This window comes from Panthera uncia, assembly GCF_023721935.1.
Source record: "Panthera uncia isolate 11264 chromosome D3 unlocalized genomic scaffold, Puncia_PCG_1.0 HiC_scaffold_8, whole genome shotgun sequence".
NCBI lineage: Eukaryota > Metazoa > Chordata > Mammalia > Carnivora > Felidae > Panthera > Panthera uncia.
In genome coordinates, this window is record NW_026057586.1 from 24,142,217 (window position 1) to 24,156,656 (window position 14,440).

The following is a 14,440-nucleotide window of genomic DNA, read 5'->3' on the forward strand; positions in this document are numbered from 1 at the left end:
AATACATGGCAGAGTTTTCAGAAGGTGACAATTGATGGTGCAGTTCCCTGGGGTTTATAACCTTAAGGAACAGTTATTATCTCTAAATGTGAAGACTTAAAGTCACATGAGTTTGGGGAGGCAGCTCTGTGGAAGCGGCCACCTGGCAGGAGCTGTGACCTCTGGTTAGGTTCAGAGCACCCCTGTCAGAAACTCAACAGGAAGGAAGCTAGGAGAATAAATATCTGCCTGTATTTTCCTCCCACCTGTGGGTCTTCTTCTGATAACCCCTACTTCCACTGGCTGGACCCATCCTGAAGCCAGGAGGCAAAGGGAAATCTTGAAGCAGTCCATATAGGTCAGGCCCCCTCAGTCCAGGACTGGGTGGACAATCATGGAGAGTGGATCTTGAGGAGAAGGCAACTGACACGTACACTTAGGTCGTGGCTTTCACATATCGATATACTTTGAATTTGGTAAAATATTTCTTAGAACAGAGCATCGGCACTTTATGTATAAATATTTGAGATCAAGTATTGTAAGTCACAAAAACCATATCTTTTGACAGAGACTTTTCCCAAAACATTGAACACGTAAAGGACACTGTTATATTCATATTTATAAACTGGGCCGTTTCCAATTCTCGAGGCAGAGAACAGCAAGCCTTGCCAAATTTTCTAGAATCAATTAATTGCAGAAATACCTGCCAGTCAGATCTCTACTGGCACAGGAAAACCAGAAAGAACTATTTGTATACCATTTATATAGATGTGTTCATTTTGCTGAATATGTTCTAATCTTCTAGAACCAAGGTGTTTTTCTTGCTTACCTTCTGCAAGTTCTTCTCCTTAAAAAAAACTTAGCAATAAAAATGAAAACTCAAGGGGCACCTGATTGGCTCAGTTGGTTAAGCATCAGACTCTGGCTCAGGTCATGATCTCATAGTTTGTGAGTTCAGGCCCCGCATTGGGCTCCGTGCTGACAGCTCAGACCCTGGAGCCTGCTTCGATTTCTGTGTCTCCCTCTCTCTCTCTCTGCCCCTCCCCTGCTCATGCTCTCTCTCTCTCTCTCAAAAATAAATTAACATTAAAAAAAATTTTTAATGAAGACTCAATTAGAATTTCATTTTATTAATTGTCATTATGATGTCCAAATCTGTATAATGAGGTGATTTCCACATTTTGGAAAATTCTATCTGTGTAGATATGACCAAGAAAACAGAGTATGCTTCTACATCTTGTGTAAGCCTTAAAGCTAAATTAATAATAATTCATGTATTTCCAAGATGCTTATAAGATTTTAGATCTTTACATCAAAGATTGATCAGACCTCATTAGAACACTCCCAGGATTTACTATATCTCCCAGACCTCCAAATAAACTTCCCAGACAACCTAGGAAATGGTTGAATTACATCAGAAATCTCTCATATGATGTTAAATTACTGTTATAGCAGAGGGGACAAACCCAAGCACAGATTTATCCTCCCAGTTGCTATTGACGTTTGAGAGAAATGGAGGCTGCCTAGAAGGGTTCTGAGCCGCAAACAACTCCCCAGAGCCTAGCCGCACTCATAGGAAGCAACACAATCATGCCAGCTCAGATGTGCCCATGCCACGGTGGTGCCTACAGCAGCAAAGCTCAATCCTTCCCCTGTCCACAGCTTAGCGGTTCCATGCACATTCTGCAGGTGAGTGGCTCAGCTCTTCCCTCATCACACCTCAGTGAAGCTGCTCCCAGGACCTACACTGGCCCATTTTCTTCTCTGCCCGACATGGGTCCCTATACCCCACTGCCAGACCATGCACTTTTCCTTAATGCCTGGGCCCAGCTCCCCGCCCCACTTCACACGATGCATTTCCACACTACCTGCCCCGTTGCCTGTCGGAGCAACAATCCCCACCATCCATCATACTCCACGGGTCTTGCCCAGCTCTTGGTTATGCCCTTCCATCCATGGCAGCTATGGAATGGTAACAGCACCCTTCTTTGTACTGACTGCCTCATGCTTATTGTTCATCAAAATAGACTGGTGATTCAGCTCATCGAAGGCCAAATCAGAGTTCAACTGTGCACGGACCCCACCCCCAATTCGGATGTTGAAGTCCTAACCACCACTACCTCAGAATGTGACCTCATTTGGAAATGGGGTCTTTAAAGGGCTAATCAAGTTGAACTGAGGCCAATAGGTGGGTACTAATCCAATATGCCTGATGTCTTTATTAAAAGGGGATATTTGGACACAGAGATACAGATGAAGGGAAGACACGGTAAAGACGCAGGGGGAGTACAAGCCAAAGAGAAGGAAGCGTGGGACAGATCCTTCCCTCACAGCCCTCAGAAGGTACCAATGCTGCCAGCACCTTGGTCTTGGACTTCCATCCTCCAGAACTGTGGGACAACAAACTTCTGTCATTTACGCCACCCACTCTGTGGCACTTTGTTACAGTGGGCCTAGCAAACCAATATAGGATATACTGCTACACCGGGCTCTGGATTTACTGATTCGTTACGATGAAACCGGGCTCTTCCCGGTGATATTGTTTTGTTTTGTTTTGTTTTGTTTTGTTTTGTTTTATTTTTTAATGTTTACTTATTTTTGAGAGAGAGAGAGAGAGAGACAGAGCATGAGCGGGGGAAGAGCAGAGAGAGAGGAAGACACAGAATCCAAAACAGGCTCCAGGCTCTGAGCTGTCAGCACAGAGCCCGACCCGAGGCTCGAACTCACAGACCGTGAGATCATGACCTGAGCCAAAGCCGGACAGCTCAACTGACTGAGCCACCCAGGCACCCCTTGTTTTATTTTTTTCAACCATGAGCTCTAAAAGAAACGTTGTTTTGTTCAATATATTCAGTTTAAGAAATGGTTTAATTTAATTTTTATGTAGGTCCTTGAGAGCTAAGCTTTGAGTGGAGAAGTTTTGTTCCTTGATGATGCCAAAAGGATGAGATTTTTACCATAAAAAAGAATGCTTGACCTGTGTTTGGTATCCATAAGGCTTTGGCAAATCAAAGTTTTAGTCAGAACAACGTATAGTTGCTGTCTTCTTCAAAGTCGGTAAAGCAAATGTTTGCTTTGCTGAAACGCTGGTTGGAAGGTGCCTCTGCCATGTCGCCACTAGATGGCAGGGCAGCAGCATTCTTCCCGAGGCCACAGGGAAACCAGAGGCAAATTCAGACCTGCTGGGAAAGTTTGCGAAGATAGACCAAAAAGTTTAGTTTTAGTTACTTTTTAGCTTATCTTCATAAACTTCACTGTCTTCTTTCTCAGCACTTGCTTTTTCTTTTATAAAACAAGCACATGTTTTTAGCTGCAAATCTGAACAACACGGAAGAGTGTAGGGCATAAAATCAAAACTCTCCTTATTCCACCTGTCAGAAGCAAATAGCTGGAGGTCCTGCTCCTGGGGATAACATGGCTAGAGCATGGACCCTTCCCTGAATTCTGTGTAAATACCTCTGCTCAAGGTTCCCTCCCCACCCATTTACTATGTATGTCACTCAAACCTCACAGAATCCCAACCCCAATCCAACCCTAACCCCAACCTACAGTCCCCCCTTGGTTATTTTTAGAAATTTGTTAGCAGTGTTCCCAGTGCTCACCATAAATACCAAATCTTGTGACAGCTGCAGCATCAGATATTAATCTTGGAAAGGCTGATAAACTTTGCCATTTTTAATTATAGGTAAAACACTGACATCTGAAGAGACATCACAGAGAAATCAGACTTTGGTTAAGAAACAAATGTCACTTTGGGTGGTCAGACATAGGAAGTTTACTTATTTCGGGGTTAAATTGTAAATTCCTATGTTTTGAATTAAAATACAGTAAAACTGACTTCTTACAGGTTTAACACATGTATTGATTTGTATAAATTCCATCACGATCAGGATCCAGAGAAGTTCCAGCACCCCAAAACAACTCCTCTGTCCCTTTGTCATTACACCCTAATGGCCTCTAAAATCTATATATAATTTTCACGTGGCTTAGTCACTTACCAGTTCTAACGCCCAGTCCTCTGGTGTACACCTTCTGCCTCCTCACCACCCCAGCAATGCCCTGCCTAAATCAACCCAAATCTAGGTATGGGTTTAGTGCTCCTTAAGCCCTGAATCTTTCACCAAGTTTTTATATTGATTTGCAAACTATAACAAGGTAAGTAAATGTATTTGATCCTCAATATGACGGAAAGATTCTCAGATAAACACACACACACACACACACACACACACACACACACAATCCAACTATGCAGTGTGAGACACACCCAAATATATAGAAAGAACAGGCTGTGTGCAGACAGCATTGTCATTTCAATCTCACCTCCAGAGTAAATCTAACCCCTTCAAGCTCATAAATTGTCTTGAATTTAGATTTCAAAGATACTATAGATGTATGTAGGACATGTGTAGACTTCTTCAGACTTTCAGGGGAAAACCTGGAAATGCTGAGCCTCCTTTCCTCCTCCTGCCTACACCCAAGGAGAAAGCAGTGATCCTCCCATAAAGATCAATCTCCCCACTCTGTACAGGATTTTGCCCATTAAATTCTGCCTCCTGATTACTGTGTAACTGGTATCCTATCCTATAGGATTTATATTTTATTTTTTTAATGTTTATTTATTTTTGAGAGAGACAGGGAGAGACAGAGCACAAGTGGGGGAGGGGCAGAGAAAGAGAGAGACACAGAATCCGGAGCAGGCTCCAGGCTCTGAGCTGTCAGCAGAGAGCCTGACGAGGGTCTAGAACTCACAAACAGTGAGATCATGACTTCAGCCTAAGTGGGATGCTTACCCGACTGAGCCACCCACGTGCCCCGGATTTATATTTTAAATAAATCTTCTAGCTCTGATCAATTAATCAGTCAATCAGTGAATCATTCAGTACAACTAAATGTCCCTGGCTTCAATTCGTTTGCTTTTAGCACTGTTTTTCACAAACATTTTTTTCTGGTGTCTGCTTAAGATTCTCAATAAAGCCTCTTGGTGAATTTCCTAGCAACGTTACCTGCAGCTGGCGAATATGTCTCTCAATGGCAACAGGGCGCAATACAGCATCCACTATACCTGTAAATTCTATTGCTAAACTATTTCACCCCCAGAACGGAATGTGTGGATTATCTGTCCCGTTAGCTATCCTGCCCTTTCACCTGGACTGCCCCACATATGTTCAGGACAGATTTGGAATTGGCAACATTGTCTTATGAATCATCACAATCAGATTTGTTATTGCTTAGAAAAATAGGGTCAAATTCAGAGTCCAGCTCTCAGGAGGGGAACCAGATTAGGAATGGCTTGAGACATATGGTCAGGGGGTGAGCCGGGTGATTGTGGCAGGACTCCATGCTTCCCGGACAAAGGTGCCTTCGTGGCTGTCATCTTCAAAGGAAAGCCCAGGTTCCTTGGAATGACACAAAATTCTACTGCTGACCTGGCTCCTGCCTACCTCATTAGCCTCAGGAACTACCCCTCTTGTCCAGCAGTTGATGCCATACGAGCAGCTAGTAAGATTTGACAGATGAGTTCACCACTTAACCCACCACCAAGAAATAACCCCCATGAGTCAGCTTTAATATATAAATGATCTCTCTGGAAAACCATCATTTGTGGTCTTGAAGGCCCTTCAGTCTCCACGACATTGACACCCGGGAAGGCTGTCGCCTTGTGATGGGGTGTGTATGTCCCAAAGGAGACACAGGGCTGGGAAGCAGATGATCTGGGCACGGAGCTGGCCATTAACCAGCTTGAGATATGGAACTAGTTTTTCATCTCGTGGAGCGTGGGCTATGGAATCCGATGGAGCTGTGGGAATCATGCCTTTGTCTCTCAGTCTTCTCCCGGCTGTCCACCACCGCTTTATGTGACCTGCTAGCGGCCTTGCTGAACCCACCCTGCAGACCTGGACACTGGAGGAAGGATGGAGGGCTGGAAGGACTGCAGTTGTGTAGAAGACCAAGGGAATGCTGCTCACCATAGAATATCGCTAGGCTCTGCATTCCGCTGTAGACTGTTGCTGTAAGCACCCTATATTCCTTTGTTTCTGCCTAGCCAGTACAATACTCCAGACACTACTCCATCCACACTTACGCAATCACGGAGACACTGGCTTAGCCCCTGCATTGTGTGTGGCGCAATGGAAGACCCAGGTGGTCACGGTTATCCCAGGCATTACTGGTGGGAACGTAAAATGATGCAGCCGCTTTGGAAAACAGCCTTGCAGTTCATTGAATGATTAAATATAGAGTTATCGTATCATCCAGCGATTCCATTCCCAGGTAGTAATTCCCAATAGTAATGAAAACACGTGTCCGTGCAAAAGCTCATCCGCGCACGTTCATAAGCATTATTCATAATTGCCAAAAAAGTGGAAATCCAACCCAAATGTCCATCAACAAATGGATGGATGAAATGTGTTATATCCAAACACTGGGATATTATTTGGCCATAAAAAGGAATGAAATACTGATATATGCTACCACAAGAATGAATCTTGAAATTATGCTAAGAAACCAGTCACAAAATGCTAATATTATGTGATTCCATAAATATGAAATGTCTAGTCTAAGCAAATCTACAGAAACAAAAAGTCGATTTTGACTGCCTGGGGCTGGAGAAGTTGGGGAGAAATGAGGAGTGTCTACTAATGGGTACAAAGTTTCTTTTTTGAGCTGATGAAAATGTCCTCAGCTGATTGTGGTAATGTTTGCACAATCATGTGATTATACTAAAAACCATTGAATTGTACATTTTAGATGGGTAAATTCTGTGACTTGTGAATTTTACCTCAATAAAATTGCTTCTTTAAAAAATACAGGGAGATAAAATAAAATACATTGTTGGTAAAACTGGTACAGCCGCCTTGGAAAAGCTTGGCAGTTTAAAAAAGTTAAACATCCTCTTAGCATATCACCCTGCAATCCCACATAGGTATCTACTCCAGAAAAATGAAAATTTATGTTCACACACAAAAAATTGTAAGCAAATATTTGCAGTGGCTTTATTCATAACTACCAAAACCTAAGGCCTTTCAATAGACAGATAAAACACGGTACACCTATACAAATCTACCGCAACTAAAAAGAAGAACAGGGGCGCCTGGGCGGCTCAGTCGGTTGAGCGTCCGACTTCGGCTCAGGTCACGATCTTGCGGTCCGTGAGTTCGAGCCCCGCGTCAGGCTCTGGGCTGATGGCCCAGAGCCTGGAGCCTGCTTCGGATTCTGTGTCTCCCTCTCTCTCTGCCCGGATTCTGTGTCTCCCTCTCTCTCTGCCCCTCCCCCGTTCATGCTCTGTCTCTGTCTCAAAAAAAAAAAAAAAAAAAAAAAAAAGAACAACTGATAAATGCAACAACTTGGAATTTCACAAAACATCCATCCAAGGGAAAGAGGCCTAAGTAAAGGGTTCCTTCTATATGACATTTTGGAAAAGGCAAAATTATAGCAGTAGAAAACAGATCTCACACCTTCCAGGTGGTAAAGATGGGGGGAGAGGTTGACTACAATGGGGTAGCACCAGGGAAATTTCTGGGAGGTGATGAGACAATTCTGTATCTTGATTATGGTGGCTGTGTACACATTACCGTGAATTTGTAAAAATTCATGGAACTGTACAGGAAAGGAATGAATTTTATCTCATGTAAACTAAAATAAGTGGACTAAAAAAAAACAGGGGCGCTTGGGTGGCGCAGTCGGTTAAGTGTCCGACTCTTGATCTCAGCTCAGGTCATGATCTCATGGTTTGAGCCCCACATTGGGCTCTGTTCTGATGGTATGGAGCCTGCTTGGGATTCTGTCTCTCCTCTCTGCCCCTCCCCCACTTGTGTGTTTTCTCTCTCTCTCTCTCTAAATAAATTAATAAGCTAATTTAGTTTGTCATTGGGATAGTGCAGCAGTTTTCGGGACACAACAAGGATTTTCAGTGTTACTTTCAGTGTGAGTACAGCTCATATACTGATATGTAAGGAGGGTTGCTAAAAAGCAAGGAAAATGAAATGTGAGTTGGGGTCTAGTTGGGCAGGGTTTGTCTGCCATCTCAGAAAGTGGTCAGTAAAGAAGACCCTGGGACATCTGTGAGACAAAGATGTGGTCTTGTAAGGCCCAGATATACAGCAACTAGAGAGGTGGGGCTGACAAACTAGACAAGAGATGCTGACAATGATTTTCAGACGTAACTAAGGGACAGTGAACCTAATCACAAGAAAAACAAATGAGGGGCGCGGGGGTGACTCAGTCGGTTGGGCAACTGATTTGATTTTGGTTCAGGTCATGATCCCAGGGCTGTGGGAGACAGCCCCCTGTCCAGCTAGGTGCTGAGCTCGGAGCCTGCTTGAGATTCTCACTCTCTCTCTCTCTCTCTCTCTCTCTCTCTCCTCCTGCTCGTGCTCTCTCTCTCTCTCTCTCTCTCCAAATAAATAAATAAATACATTTAAAAAATAAGTAAGAAAGAAAAATGACTTATTTTAAAATTTCAGTTTATTAAGGAGAGGAGAACAGATTACAGGGGCCCTTTTTTCCTCTCCAAGGCCAGAAGAAAAGCTCAAGTTCCTACTGCCCCCCTAGCAAGAAGCGCCTACATTGTTCCCACTTCTGGACAGGCGGACATATCTAAAGCCAGCTAGCAAAGAGTCTGCAGGATCTCAGCATGTAGTTAGGGACTAGATCTAGTTTTTAGGTAATACGCAGGCTGGTGGCTGCTTTGCTCAGCCATTGGGTAAAGCTTTGCAGGTCTGCAGTTCTTATTTGTGTTGTTTTACATAACCCACACAGGTTTTAACCTGCTACTTGTGTTGCTTGCGCTGACAAATAGTGAAATCGTTAACATGTTCTGAACACCCTAAAAGTACGGGTCAGGCCCAAAGATTCCTCCTGATGGATTGAGGCAGCTGCTTGTTCAGTGCTGAAATTAACATCACTTACCTTGTTAAGGAAGAGTTGTAAGAATGGTTGACTCTTGAACAACATGGTGATTAGCAGCATCAATCCTGTGTGAACTGGAAAATCCACATGTAAGTTTTGATTCCCCCCAAACTTAACTACCAATAGCCTGTTATTGACCAGAAGCCTTATGGATAACATAAACAGTTGGTTAACATGTATTTTGTATGTCATGTGTATTCCATATTGTATTCTTATAACAAAGTAGGTTAGGGAAAAGAAAATCATATGGAAGACTAAATACTATACTGTATTTATACTATACTATGTTATATTCTATATTGTATTTATTTTTAATTGTGTTTAAGTGGGCTGACTGATGCAGTTCAAATCCCCGTTGTTCAAGGGTCAAGTGTAATCTTAAAATACTACAGCAATAAGAGGCTTGGTGACAGCTGCCCTGGAGGCAGACAGGACAGGTGTCTGCCTGTGTGAAGCCAGAGTGCAGTGGGGAGACTGCAAAGCTCTTGTCTTTACTTGTGAAGACCTTGGAACCCTGCAGTCCAGGAATGGCCCAAAAGATGCCCACAAAGATCTGGAGAGAGCAGTGGAGAATAACATCTTGCGGGTGGTGGCCCCAGTGCACTCCCAAGAGGAGCCATCCAGTCCAGCCACTCCTGTAAACCACCCTGCACTATTCTGGGCACCCAGGGGCACATCCGGCACAACCTCTATGCTTTGCCTAAGGAGATCTGGCTGGAAGGCCACTGTCGGGTGATCTCTAGACACTGATCCCAGAGATTCCCTCCAGTGGCCTGGAGTCTGATGAGGCGTGGGAAACCCAGAAGCCGCTAAGGATGCATGCTTCCAGCTGTTGACCTGGTCCACAAGTAGGGAGTCACCTCCAATGGCTCCTGGAAAACATCTGACTCAGATGTAATCCTCTGCAATTGCATAGAGTTGATCTATGAGCAGTTGACTGTGTCCAAGGACAGATGGATCAAGAGCTGGGCACCAGGAGGAACAGAAGGATAACTGTGTATGACAGTTACCACTTGGAGATGGCCACTCCAGAATGGAGCGAGGAATTCCTCTGTGCAGCACGACAGCCAGAAGTGGGAGCTGGTGAGTGATGGCCAGCAACCACAGGACATTTACGAAGATGAAAATGATGAGAACAGTGAGGAAAACAGGCACAGTGGGTGCCCACAGGAGGTGAACAGTGCCAGAGATGAAGATTCCAGAGGCTCTGATGAATAGGACAGCCTCAGGGAAAAGGAAAAAGGCAATGGCAGACCAGAGGTGTGAAGCAAATATCCTTCAGATGTGCAGGAGTTTGGCTCTGACAACCCCAATGACCTGGATTCAGACTGATGATGATCCTGTGATATCTATGAGGTTCTATCACAGGTCCTTGGGGGCTCTGTGTCTGCAGCGTCAGCTGTCCTGGTTATGCCTTCTTGGGTTTCCTAGCTTAACACATGGAAGGAAGATGCATGGCCAACATCACCATCCTACCAGTGAAAACTTGTGCTGAAGAAGTTTGTCTTTTCCAGTAACACCAGGACTCCTTTGCCTCCATCAAAAATGATACTATAGTTAAAAAAAAAAAATAAGCTGTGAAAATGAAGCTTCTTGGCGCAGGCATTTTCCCATTCTCCTCCTGTGCTGAAGCCAGTAAGTGGAGGAGAGGCTCCTGTTTCCTCAGCACTGGGACTTCCTACCTCACCAGGGCACCTGCCTCCAGTAAAAGCCTGTTTCTCTTAATAGAGGGAATCTAGAAGGGCTACAGTGGGACCCTTATGGCAGCACAGGCTGGATAGTAATAGTCATTAGTGAAGGAAATAGAATCTGCCTGAGCTCTGAGAGGCTTTGGTTAACAGCTGTCTCCACCTCCCTGCTTTCTGACTTTGATAATGGTTGTAAATATCGCTGTCTTCCTCTGGCAGTGGTGCCAAGAAACAGGGAATGTGTGAATGTGATACTGTGTTTAGTGAAAACTAACTTTAAACATGAAAAGGAAACAGCAGAGCAAAAGAAAAAAAAAATCAGTGACTTCCCTCTTCTCCTATTTTTGTTTGATTGAAGGAAAACATCGGTTCAAACGAAAATGTAAGCTTTCTATTTGTTACACTTCTTTGTAGTATTACGAAGATTTCTCGAAATCTTTTGTATCATGAGCAAATATAAGCATGTATATTGTAAATTCGTATAGGATGACATCGAATAATACATTTAAGAACAAACAAAACATTTTATAGCTGCGTTCGTGTTTTGAAATGCAAACAATAGCAGTCCATATGAAGAAACTTAAAAACCATCCCAAACTATTTCAAAGAAATCACACAAGAATGATTTTATTTTTGTTCTTTGTTTTCTTTTCACGGAATTCCCTGCTTTGCTTGAGATCAAAAGAATATTAGAACAATAAGTTTTTAAAACAGCACGAAACAAAGACATAACATGGCAGCCTGCCATAAGCGTTCTGAAAACTGCAAACCTTTATTTTCCTATTTTAGTATATGTCCTGCCAAAGTGAGAGCTTGTTTCATCTCCCTAAATCATCAGGAGAAGAAAGAGGAGTAAGCCAGGAAACACCGCAGGGGGAGAAAGTCATATCACAGTGCTAGAAAAAACAAGTCAGCAAAGAGTGAGAAATTTAATTCGGTTGTGGTATGAAAGGCGATGCCTGGCAGAGAACAGCAGTTATCCAGAGCAGGCTCCAGCAGGCATCCCATTTCATGAAGGGATTCCCCCCCTCCTATCCTAGTACTCAGGGCCCCCACATAGTAGGGAGGACAGGGGTTGGGGCAGTCATATCCCAGAGGAAACAGCCTCAGGTTCCCTGCTCCAAAGAGCCAGATTCCTGAAGGGCTACAGACGCCAGCCTATGAGGAGGCGGGTTTTCTCCGCGTTTTGCTCCCCATTGTGTCACAGTCCCCTGAGGTCCATGATAGACTTCCTGGCCTCCAAGAGGTCAAACTGGTTCCCATCCAGAGATCTTCTTGTGCCACCTGTCCCCAGACCTGAGCTGGCTGGGTTTGGTCTCTATGATCTTCTCACCACATGGCGGCAGAGGGTTGAGTCCTTGAGGGGGTTAAAAGTGGCTTGGCCATGGGCTCCCATCTCATGCCACTGTGCTAGGACTTCATAAAATTAACATTTGTTAAGTGGAGCACGGGTTGCTGGACGGTGAGCCCCCTGCTCCCCAACCCTATTTCAACAACAGACCTCAAGACAAATTGCAATAGAGAAGTTTATTACTCACAGGTCCTGAGGGAAGTACCCCGCTTTCCTCCAGGGGTGGAGAGATCAAGGCAAAGTGCAGATGGGGAGGTGGGACCTGGGCCACATGCCTTTAATTAGGGTCCCTGGGTGAAGTGCTTTGGGGTTCCCAGGCTGAACTGATCAATTCAAACCAAAGAGTGTGGTTTTGGTAAGTCCCAGTAGGTCTTATCTAAGTAGTGAGTAAGGCTTGGGGAGGCAGGTGAGATTGTTGGCCACAAGGGCTGTTGGGGAAGTCATATCTGGAATTTGCCTTTGCTTGTGACTCTGTGGCTGCTATCTTGGGCCTGCGCTTGCAGGAGGGGGCTAGTGTCAGTTTGAGGCCCTTGCAAGCCCCTTGGCCAAACAGAATGGATGGGGGCGGGGGGGGGGGGGGGGGGGGGAACGCTTGGGGGGGGTCCGAGAAAACCCCCGGGGGAAAAAAGGGGGGGGGGGGGGGGGGGGGGGGGGGGGGAAGGCAATACCTTGGAGTAGCTTAGCTAAACTCTCCATAGAAAGCCTGCCGATGGTCTGCTGCAGACCACGGCCTAGGAAGGTGCGCAGCCCCCACCGTGACCCTGGCTCTGCTGGGAGCCACCCTGGCCGTGGGCAACGTCTGCAGGGACAGTGCCAGCCTGGGGGACAGCCTAGGTTTCCTGTAGCTGAGCTGAGGCCCCTCCAGCTCCGGGTGCACCCGACCGCCTGGGGATGCGGGATTTTTATTATGGAAATCCAGCCTTGGAGAAGCAGGTTCAGAGGTTGGACAAACCCGGAAAAGGCCCACCGACCCCACGCAGGACTCGATTTCAGGTCGGTTCATTTGCGAGATGCGGCGCTCTTGGAACACCTATGGTCTCTGGTTGGGGCCCCTCCTGCGGATACCACCGCGGGGAAAGCACCCACCGGCGACGGAGGGGACCAGACAAAGGGCAGGCAGAGCGGCGGCTGCCCTGGGACTGGGTGGGGGGGCGGGACGGCGGGTGCACCGTGACCGCCACCATCACCTCCGCTGTCCCCAGCCTCTTCTGAGAGGGCACTCTAGCCCTCTCACCCCCATTTTCAGCCTGTACAGTAAATAGCCAGATAACAAAACTCTTCCCGAACTGCTAAAAGAGCCGAACTATGCACTCTTGGAGCCAGATGAGAGCGAGCCATACCTTTATACCTATCATAAGATACAATTTACTGTATAAATTGGAGTTGTATTCAGACCTTCAGCCTTTCCAAAGGAAAGATGTACTAGGAATTAGTTGGCCTTCCGGGCAGAAGGGTATAATATCCAGTGAGGCTGGCCTGGGAGGAGAGAACAGCGCAGAGACTCAGCTCCTCAGAGTCAAGAGAAAATAGCTAGTTTTGGCGTCCTCGGTTCCCATGGTGACACTGCCCACTCTGGCAGGAGCAAACACACTCACAACCATCCTCCTCAGGGAGTGGGGAGTCCGGGGCCATCCAAATGCCACACCTTAAAGCAGTCCTCACTAGTTACTATGATTTGTGGGATCGTCCCTCTGTGGGGTAGCTGCTGGTATCAGAGGCCCGGAAACTTAGAGACAACTAACCGTCTGGTTTCATGGAAGTGAAAGGCCTCATACCTGCTACTGATTGTGGTGGTAATGGTGGCAATTCAAAGGTAGGAGGGGAGGGGACTTCGAGGTGGTAGGAGTAAGGGAGGAAAGGGTGTTAATGACCTGCACCCTAGACTCTAGAAACTTGTCCAGGCTGCCCCCAATTCCTAGACCCAGCCTAGCCCAACTGGATCTGCAGTCAGGGCTCCTGTTAAGAGGAAAAGGTGACATCTCATGTGTGTAAATTGGAAGACTTGATGTTGCTACTATGGCAGTACTACTCCCAAACTGATCTACAGATTCAAACAACCCCTATCAAAATCCCAGGCTGACCCCTTCGAAAAATTAGACAAGCTGATCATAAAATTTTAGGAAAATTTAACGAATCCAGAAGAGCTAAAACAATATTTTTAAACAATAATTTAAATATTTTAAATACTTTATTCTTTAAAGAATAAAGAGACTCACACTTCCTGAATTTAAAACTTACTACAAAGCTACAGTCATCAAGACATATAGAATATGGTACTGGCATAAGGATAGATGTGTAGATCAGTAGAAAAGAATCGAGAGTCCAGAAATGAATCCTCATGTTTCTTGTCAATTGATTTCTGACAAGGATGCCATAACTATTCGTTGAGGAAAGAATAGTCAACAAACATTGCTGGGACAACTGTATATCCATATAAATATGAATGAAGTTGGCCCCCTACCTCACACCATATAGAAAACTCAAAATGGATTTTTTAACTCAGAATGGACCA

At 45.2% G+C, this 14,440-nt stretch overlaps 1 pseudogene; it reads left to right on the forward strand.

Annotated features, from left to right (window-relative positions):
- Positions 1-1,569: 1,569 nt before the first annotated feature.
- On the forward strand, positions 1,570-10,221 carry LOC125914305 (probable RNA polymerase II nuclear localization protein SLC7A6OS; annotated as a pseudogene).
- The last annotated feature ends 4,219 nt before the right edge of the window (positions 10,222-14,440 follow it).